This window comes from Bubalus kerabau, chromosome 2 (assembly GCF_029407905.1).
Source record: "Bubalus kerabau isolate K-KA32 ecotype Philippines breed swamp buffalo chromosome 2, PCC_UOA_SB_1v2, whole genome shotgun sequence".
Classification (NCBI taxonomy): domain Eukaryota; kingdom Metazoa; phylum Chordata; class Mammalia; order Artiodactyla; family Bovidae; genus Bubalus; species Bubalus kerabau.
This window is the reverse complement of record NC_073625.1, coordinates 153,555,495-153,565,605: the sequence shown is the minus strand read 5'-3', so window position 1 is coordinate 153,565,605 and position 10,111 is coordinate 153,555,495. Positions and strand designations below refer to the sequence as shown.

At 40.0% G+C, this 10,111-nt stretch overlaps 1 protein-coding gene across 1 annotated transcript in view; it reads left to right on the top strand.

Moving 5' to 3' along the window:
* Positions 1–364: 364 nt before the first annotated feature.
* The window catches only part of SMC4 (structural maintenance of chromosomes 4), a 242,496-nt gene continuing 232,749 nt past the window's right edge, over positions 365–10,111 (top strand). The window contains exon 1 of the mRNA XM_055569210.1: positions 365–374. The gene's annotated coding sequence lies outside the window, so the exon portion shown is untranslated. The remainder of the gene's footprint in view (positions 375–10,111) is intronic.

Genomic DNA, 10,111 nt, shown 5'->3' with positions numbered 1-10,111 from the left:
TGATACCTCCAGTTCAAATCCAACAGCACAGTGTTCCCCAGCTTCCCTCATACCATGTTTATATTTCTCTCTTTACCTTTAATGAAGTCTGGCTCACAAAACACAAATATATTTATTAATTAGATCTATCCCATAATATACACAAAATTGTTCCAGAGTCACATCACCAATACTGCTACCAATTACAAAGTTACTGTGAAGTCCAGAATTTCCAAGCTATCCTTCTTGTTCTTCAAATACACCCCACAAAGGATATGCACAAGGTTTGTTTGAGCCCTCAGAGCATCTCTGGCGGGTATGGGGCTTGATTCTAAATGCAATTTCACTCCTCCTACCATCTTGCTGGGGCTTCTCATTTGCCCTTGTACATGGGGTATCTTCTCAAAGTCGCTCTAGCACCGTGCAGCTGCGGCTCCAGTGGCTTTCTTTTTCTGGGCTCCAAAATCACTGCAGATGGTGACTGCAGCCATGAACTTAAAAACCCTTACTCCTTGGAAGAAAAGATATGACCAACCTAGACAGCATATTTAAAAGCAGAGACATTACTTTGCTAACAAAGGTATGTCTAGTCAAAGCTTTGGTTTTTCCAGTAGTCATGTATGGATGTGAGAGTTGGACTATAAAGAAAGCTGAGCACTGAAGAATTGATGCTTTTGAACCGTGGTGTTGGAGAAGACTCTTGAAAGTCCCTTGGACTGCAAGGATATCCAACCAGTGCATCCTAAAGGAAATCAATCCTGAATGTTCATTGGAAGGACTGATGCTGAAACTGAAACTCCAATACTTTGGCCACCTGATGCAAAGAACTGACTCACTGGAAAAAACCCTGATGCTGGGAATGATTGAAGGCGGGAGGAGAAGGGGACGACAGAAGATGAGATGGTTGGATGGCATCACCAACTCAATGGACATGAGCTTGAGTAAGTTCTAGGAGTTGGTGATGGACAGAGAAGCCTGGCATGCTGCAGTCCATGGCATCGCAAAGAGTCAGATATGATGAGAGACTGAACTGAAGGATATGCAATCATAATGCCATCCACAAATGTTACCCAAATTCATTTTTCTTTCCCAAGTTATCAATATGGTATGCAATTAGATTCATTTGTTTCTGTTCTTATTTAATCTTAGTGTTTATCACACCTTTAAGTTTATTTTTTGAATATGTAAAACATTCAGGAACTTTTAAATATTGAAAAAGGAATACCTCAAACAAATCTTATTCCCATCATTTTTTTCTCCACTCTACTTACTCCTATACCCCAGAGGGAACAGTTTTTAATAATTTCTGGTTAATTCATCTGTATTTTAAAAAATAACCTGCATGCATATTTTTTCATGTGTGTATGAAGTAACTGAATAGAGATTCATAAGATCTTCCTCATATTAGACATTGTGCTTTGGGACCAAAAAGAACATAAAGATGAATGAGATGTGAACTATGGGAGGCCAAGTACTTGTGATGAAAAGATTTCACATGCATAACTTTAAAAAAAAAATTTAAGTTTCTGATAAGAAAATAGATGAACCTGTAAAGACTCAGAGAAGTCTTTCAAGAAGGAGGAAGTAGTCAACTGTGCCCACTGCTGCTGAGGTCAAGGAAGATGAGGGCAAAGAAATTACCAAGATGAAGTCATTGGTGACTTGGACTAGAGTGGTTGCAGAGGCTGATGGGAATGAAAGACTAACTTGATTGGAGTGGATTACAGAGGGGCTGGAAGGTACGAGAGTGGACAGTAGAACAGGCATTTCTTCGGAGGGGCATTTTCAACAAAGCAGAGCAGAGATATGCAGTCATAGCTAAAGGCGAAATTTTTTAAATTAATTAATTAATCTTATTTTTGCTGCACTGGGTCTTTGTTGCAGCACCAGGGCTTTCTCTAGTTGTGGAGAACAGGGACTACTCTCTAGCTGTGGTGCACAAGCTTCTCATCGCAGTGGCTTCTCTTGTTGCAGGGTATAGGCTCTAGACATGCAGGCTTCAGAAGTTGTGGTACACGGGCTTACTTGCCTTGCGACATGTGGAATCTTCCTGGATCAGGGATTGAACCAGTGTCCTTTGCATTGCAAGGCAGATTCTTAACCCCTGGACCACCAGGGAAGGCCCTGGAGGCAAACTTGATGCAAAGAAAACTTTGTTTTTTTGTTGTTTCTTTTTACAGGAGAGATATGATAGCATACTTGGATACTGATTGTGGGGGTCCTGTTGAGAAGAAATCAGTGGTGACAGAAAAAGACATTTGCAACAGGCAAGTCTTGGAACATACAGGAGCGGGTAGGATCTAGTGCACAAATGGACTAGCATTTAGTAGAGGCTTAATAAAAATGGTGAACGATGTACTCTTTCCTCAAGGTGATCAAGTCCAAAGTTGAGACAGCGGAGGGAAGCACTCACCAGAATACAAACAGCACCACATGAACCATCACTTCATGAATACAAGAACTCTGAGGAAGAAGCAACACAGTCTCAATGATGAGGCTTCCCAGAGCAGGTAGCACCTGCTGAACCTTCAAAGATGAGGAAGTGATGTGAAGGATTCTGAGCGAGAGGAACGCTATCACTCCAGCCTGAGGAAACAACGTGAATGAACAAAAACAAGGAAAGATGAATTTGCACTATCATTTCATAAAACTCTTACATTCACCACAGTCTACATCATACACAAACAAGGTTTTCTCCTAAATATTTGGAGCTAAAGTTGGATCATAAAGAAGGCTGAATGCCAAAGAATTGATACTTTTGAATTGTGGTGCTGGAGAAGACTCTCCAGAGTCCCTTGGATAGCTAGGAGATCAAACCAGTCAATCCTATGGAAAATCATATTCATTGGAAGGATTGATGCTGAAGCTGAAGCTTCAATATTTTGGCCACCTGATGCAAAGAGCTGACTCACTGGAAAAGACCCTGACATGGGGAAAGGTTGAGGGCAGGAGGAGAAGGGGGCGGCAGAGGATGAGATGGTTGGATAGCATAACCAATTCAATGAACTTGAATTTTAGCAAACTCCAGGAGCCAGTGGAGGACAGAGGAGCCTGGTGAGCTGCAGTCCATGGGGTCCCAAGGAGTCAAACTCAATTTATTGACTGATCAACAACAACGAAGTTTGCTGATAGCACTTGGAACAAACAGCTGCTGGAGGAAGACCGTCGACCCTATTCCTATCTTTGTATATGTCATCATCTGGCCTTGGAGAATTTAGTGTGGAATGTTCTTCTCTCTGTGCTCATTTATGATCCCCGGATTTCTTGATGACACTACATACAGGGAATGCTCTCATCCATCAGAGAGGGGCAGCTCTTCCTTTGACTGGTGGAGAGAAACTTGCAGATTACTTAAACTTTTCAAAGTTTCAGTTTCCTCATATGCAAAATGTGGCTGGCAATACCTAGCTTTTACAGTTTGGGGAGGGTTAAAGTAGACAATATATGTGAGGTGCCTACTCCATGTGTGAAACAGAATATGTACTCAATAACTGATTAGCAAGAAGATATGGTACATATATACAATGGAATATTACTCAGACATAAAAAGGAATGAAATTGGGTCATTTGTAGAGATGTGGATGGACCTAGGGACTGTCACACAGAATGAAGTAAGTCATAAAGAGAAAAATATTGTATATGAATACATATATGTGGAATCCAGAAAAATAGTGTAGATGACCTTATTTGCAGAAATAGAGACACAGACGTAGAGAATAAATGTATGGATACTAAAAAGGAAAGAGATGGGGTGGGAAGAATTGGGAGATTGGGGTTGACATTTATACACTATTGATGATTTTGTTGTTGTTTAGTTGCTGAGTTGTGTACAACTCTGTGACTCTATGGACTACAGCTCACCAGACTCCTCAGTCCATGGGATCTCCCAGGCAAGAATACTGGAGTGGGTTGCCATTTCCTTCTCCAGGGGATCTTCCTTACCCAGGAATTGAACCCACATCTCCTGCATTGACAGATTCTTTACTGCTGAGCCACCAGGAAGCCCATACACTACTGATTCTATGTATAAAATGGACAACAGATGGGAACATATTGTATAGCACAAGGAACTCTACTTAATGCACTGTGGTGTCCTAAATAAGAGGGAAATTCAAAAGAGAGAGGATGTATGCGTATGTATGGTGATTCGTTTTGTTGTGCGGTAGAAACTAACACAACATTGTAAAGCAACCATAATCCAATAAAAATTAATAACCCCTCAAAAAAAAAGATTAGTGATTTTGAGTACTAATCACAATGATAGTTACCATGTACGAAATGCTTATGATGTACCCAGTACACCTCTAAGTGTTTACTAGGTATTAGAAGAGCTATGATAAACCTAGACAGCATATTAAAAAGCAGAGACATTACTTTGCTGACAAAGGTCTATCTAGTCAGAGCTATGGTTTTTCCAGAAGTCATGTATGGATGTGAGAGTTGGACTATAAAGAAAGCTGAGTGCAGAAGAATAGATGCTTTTGAACTGTGGTGTTGGAGAAGACTCTTGAGAGTCCCTTGGACTGCAAGGAGTTCCAACCAGTCCATCCTAAAGGAAATCAGTCCTGACTGTTCATTGGAAGGACTGATGCTGAAGCTGAAACTCCAATACTTTGGCCACCTGATGCGAAGAACCGACACAGTGGAAAAGACCCTGATGCTGGGAAAGATTGAGGGTGGGAGGTAAAGGGGACGACAGAGGATGAGATGGTTGGATGGCATCACCAACGCGATGGACATGAGTTTGAGCAAGCATTGGGAGTTGGTGATGGACAAGGAAGCCCGGTGTGATGCAGTCCATGGCATCACAAAGAGTCAGACACAACTGAGCGACTGAGCTGAACTGAAGTGTTAATTCACTGAATCCCCATGTCCTCTTAAGAAGCAGGCATTATACCTCGCCTCTGGTTTCACAGTAGAGCACAATGAGAAGTAAGAAGCAGCAGAACTAGAATATCAGATGAGGCAGGCTGGCCAGAGTCCTGCTTCTCATCCACTGAGCCACGTTGACTCTAACAATGAAAGGAATCACATCAGGCCCAGGACCAAGTCATCTGTTGTTTCAGGTCCATTTCCCTTGTTAGGAATCCAGGAATTAAGACAGTGGAGTTGGGAATTGTTACATCCTTCACAAAGATGGGAGTTGGCAAGAAGCTTGAAAAATGATCCACATTTGTTACTGACATGCTTAAATTTGACCAAATTTCCTACACTCACCAGTTATAACTCTACAATAAAAGGCAACTTACTTGTCTCATTTTGCAATTAAAAATTTACCATTATTCAAGAGCAGGCAGAAATGTCTAAGAACGTATACACCCAAAACACTTACACAAGCTTGCAAAGAAATATGACCAAAAATATTTATTGCAGTGCCTTTTTAAAGTTCAAATATGTGAAACAAGCCTTTAGAATTGGTTTAATTAAAGTGTGGTATAGCCATTCAAATATTTCACAAGAATGAGATAGATTTAAAGACGAGGAAAAATTCTCATATATAATGTTAAGCAGAAAAGCATGATTTAAAAAAGCATGAAAAAGCAGGCAGAACTCTGCATCTAATTTGATTCTAATTTTGAAAACGAATGCAAATGTTAGTATTATGCAGAGAACGAAATCTAGAGACATAATCAACAAATCCCTTAACAGTCATTGCAAGGAAAGGATAACAGACAGCTTCTGACTTCAGCAATTATACATTTCTGGATTGTTTGAATTATTTACAAGCACCTATTCACTTTTGATATCAGAAGAAAACGACGTTTTGTTTAAGTAGGCAGAGAGGCAGAGCCGTAGCCTGAAGCTGGGCTCTAATCCTCTCCTCTGTTAACTGCTGCCTCATTTCCTGGCAGCAGAATTTTATGACTGGCTGGCTCTCAACACATTCTCCTGCCAACAGGACATTGGCCAGCAGGGACATTAGAAATCTTCCTTGAGAGAACTCTAACAAAAGCCTAAGAGGCATTCAACTTGGAAATGTGGCCAAAGGGAAAAATCCATAAAAAACACCAATTCCTGCCCCCTACCCCCCACCTCCACACACTCACCAGCCTTTCTCTCTGGTAGGAAATGCAGCCATTAAGCCAATGAAAGGAATTAGGATCGTTGTGAAATCGCACTGGTTTGGCTGTGGAAAAAACAAGGACGTTAAGTGCAATTCATCTTTAGAGAACTCCCTTCCCATCAGGCCTCCGAACCTACATAACCATAAAAGAAACAGAGATAAATACTCACTAGATAAATACTCACTAGACTAGCTGACATTTTAACAGTGGTCCACAAATTTCAGTCTTTCACATCTACTTTATGCCACATTGTGTGTGCCCTTTCCAAAAATTCTGGGAAGCAGAATTTTCAGAAGAAGCCCTAGGAAGTGATACAGAGGAAGTAGAACCCAGGATATCTCACACCCACTAGCCAAGATCAACTTGGAATAAACTAGAAGCATGAGTACTATCCATTTTTAAGCAAATGTATCTCCTCCTGAAAAGCTACATAAAAAATGTAACCATCAAAGAGGAAAGATTGATACATATAAACAATGCAAACATGCAAGGGAAAGGGAGCCCAGGAATGAAGTCTTAGGTAAAGGGGTACATTGGTCAACCTGGCTTCCCCTAGACCGTAGCAGTGCAGAGTAAATTTGTATGTGGTTACAAAGTTCTGCTGGTGGCTCAATTGGGAAAGAATCCATCTGCAGTGCAGGAGACCCTGGCTTGATCCCAGGTCAGGAAGATGCCCTGGAGGAGGAAATGGCAAATGGCAACCCACTCCAGTATTCTTGCCTGGGAAATCCCATGGACAGAGGAGCCTGGCAGGCTACAGTCCATGGTGTTGCAAAGAGTCAGACACAACTTACCAACTACACCATCACCACCACAATGCTCTCCAAAAACAGAGATACTGAGATATGCTATTCAGTGAATGAGGACTAGATTCTTCCATAGGCAAAATCTATTAGTCTTCCCTAACAGAGCAAGAACTATGGATCAACAAAATGCTAATGTATATTTACACAAAGGAATACTATTCAGCAATAAAAGGGGGAAAATACTGATAATGCTACAATGTAAATGAACCTCAAAGACATTATATTAAGTGAAAGAAGCCAGTCACAGAAGACCACGTATTGTATGATTCCATTTATAGTAAATGTATAGATAAATCTCCAGAGACCAGAGGTAGATTAACAGCTGCCTGAGGCTGGGGAAGGAATGGGAATCAACTGGAAGCAGGCATAAGAGATCTCACTCAGGATGAAAATGGACTAAAACTGGATTGTGGTAACAGTCATGCAACTTGCTAACCTGGGTGGAGCCACTTCAGAGAAAATGATGTGCATGGCCTCATTTTTGTGACATTAAATGATTTCCTGAGACTTGCCACAGAAGAGACCCCAAAGCAAGCCCAAATAACAAAGTTCTAAATTTGTTTCTCATTTAGCAAAGTGGACTATCATCTTCTTACATACTTGCCCTCTGCTTACTGAAGATTACCTTGGTTTGTTTACTTTTTATGGGAAGCTTGCAATTGTCTAAATACTAGAGTTTCACTTGAAGTTGGCTGCAGAATAATTTACTTTGGGGTGGTCAGACACAATATCCAAATGTTAATCCACATAAGGTCAAATTTACTTAAGCCATGACATTCGATCCTGTTTTTCTCATTTGGCTAAAAAGGAATTTGAAGGTTTCCACCCCGCCCCCACCCCGCCCCCCCCCCCCCACCAGTCTTACAACACTTAGGAATAAACCTTTCTTTCCATTTTACATGTATTTGTATTTCATAAAATCTGAGGGTCTCATTTCATCCTTTCCTTTTGAAATATCATGCAGATGGATGTATGTATAAGGATTTCAACCTTGTGGGTAACAACAAAATATTCTTTTAGGGAAGTGAATTGGTAGCTGGGAGTTTACCCTGTTGTTTTAGTCACTAAGTGGCATCTAAGTCTTCTTGAACCCCGTGGACCAGAGAAGCCCACCATGCTCCTCTGTTCTGGGATTTCCCAGGCATGAATATTGGAGTGGGTTGCCATTTCCTTCTCCAGGGGAATCTCTCCAACCCAGGGATTGAACCCACATCTCCTACTTGGCTGGTGAATTCCTTACCACTGAGCCACCTGGGAAGCCCTTGTTCTGTTAGGGATGCTAACTTTTCAGTATATATTCTTTAGCACCATTAGAATGTTTACCATGCATATTATCATCCATTGAAAAAAATTTCATGTTTTACAGCTTTACACTTAAATTTGGTAAACCTTAACTAAGTTAATAAGTTTTTAAAAGATGGAATTAAAATATTCTAATCACTTTTGTCCGAATATAATAACAATGAAATACTATAAGAACTCTGACCAAGTTTTAATGCATAGTTAAATAAGAAAGTTATTTGAAGTCTTCAGTCTCTCCATCTCTAATACAGAGCTATTATGAAGATTGATGGAATAACTTTTGTAAGATGCAGAATCATTGAGATGGAGTTTTGCAGAGGTAACTGCAAAACACCCTTGGACAGAAGTAAAATGAAGTTCAGCTGCAAAAGCAATAGATCTCTTTGTCCCGGACATTTGTTACTTACTCATCATTGGATCATTTAGGTTGAATTGGACTTGACTTATGGTGATCAATTATGTCATTTTGTATTATGGGACCAAATTCATTCTTGGATCCTTGGGGACCAAGTTTAGCATTAAATATGTTTGCAACAGCAACTTCATAATCCGCCTGTCAATTTATTCCACTGCCTAGTCATTCTCCTGCCTGTACAATTACTTTAGCTGAAGAAATTGTAATCAACATACCTTAAAATTGTGAAGGCACGTTACAGTGCACTTACCACTTCTATCAACACGTGTCTCATCACATTCAACCCTCTTAGCAACCCTGTAGGGGAGGCAAGAGAGACATTACTATGTCTGCTGCACACAGTCATAGTTAAATCGCCCAACCAGGAATCGGAGAACTGAGATTAGAATCTAGGTTCCCCCATTCTCCTTCCACCCAGTTATACATATTTTACCATATGTATGTAAAATTTCAGAAAAGGGTGTGTTTGTGTGTAAAATCTGTTTTGTTATATTAGAACACAAAGACACTGTGTCAACTTTATCATTTCTCAGTTGTTTTTTCTTTTTTCTGAATGGAATTCACATGGGCATTGTTTCATCTGCCTTTTGAACTTACTTTGACGATTATATTACCTAAATTCACATGGGTAGCCAAAGAGGGTTCTTGTGCAATGCGGACCATTCATTTTCATAGTCTCATTTATGACTCACGGATTTGTGTGGGCGTTGAAGAGAAACATCTAAAGAAAGAGGAAGGGGAAAAGATTTCTTTCTATATTTAAATACAAGTAATAGAAAGAGGCTGAGCTAAGTTATAAATAACAGTAAAGTGAAATGTTCTCTGGAAAATCCATGGCAATAGCATTACTGCTGCCTGGGAAATGTGACCACTTAAAACTCTGGTTTGGAAAACTGGCTTGTTGTGAAACAAATGCTTTTTTTATTGTTATTATTCCATCAGGTCATTGTCCTGAAATACTCCAGGTTTACAAGTGTAATAATTGGTTTTATACAGTCCAGCAATTCAAGATGTGTGGTTTTTAACATGTATCATGTATGAGGAAGAATGACTTGGGATATCATTCGGTGAGTCGCTCTGGGTGGAGGTGGAGTCTTTTTATTTTTGGCAGCAAGATGTGAAGACACGTTTATTATTTCAAACACTAACCAGTTATTGTATGACAAAGAAAATATTATTAGGTTCAAATTGCCATCATTATTATTCTTACACACGTTGATACAGGCATTAAATAGCACACTCAAGATCAGAATCTGGAAATTTGGATAATATCCACAGCACTGATGTGATTTTGTTGGGGTACTTCTCAAGACTGACTGAAGTTAAAAGTAATTTAGCTCGCTTTTGGACATTATCTAACTTGTTAGCAGAAGAAATCACCTAATCTGGGAAGGAAACGGATCACAATTTTGTGTAGGTGCTACAATCGCCTTTCTTCAGCTTACAAGGAAATACTTGCTCACAAGAAAATGTTTCACACTCCTTTTATTCAGTTCCAACTTGCAGAGTCATCTTGTTTCTAAAATGGTTTCAGAGCCAGAGAT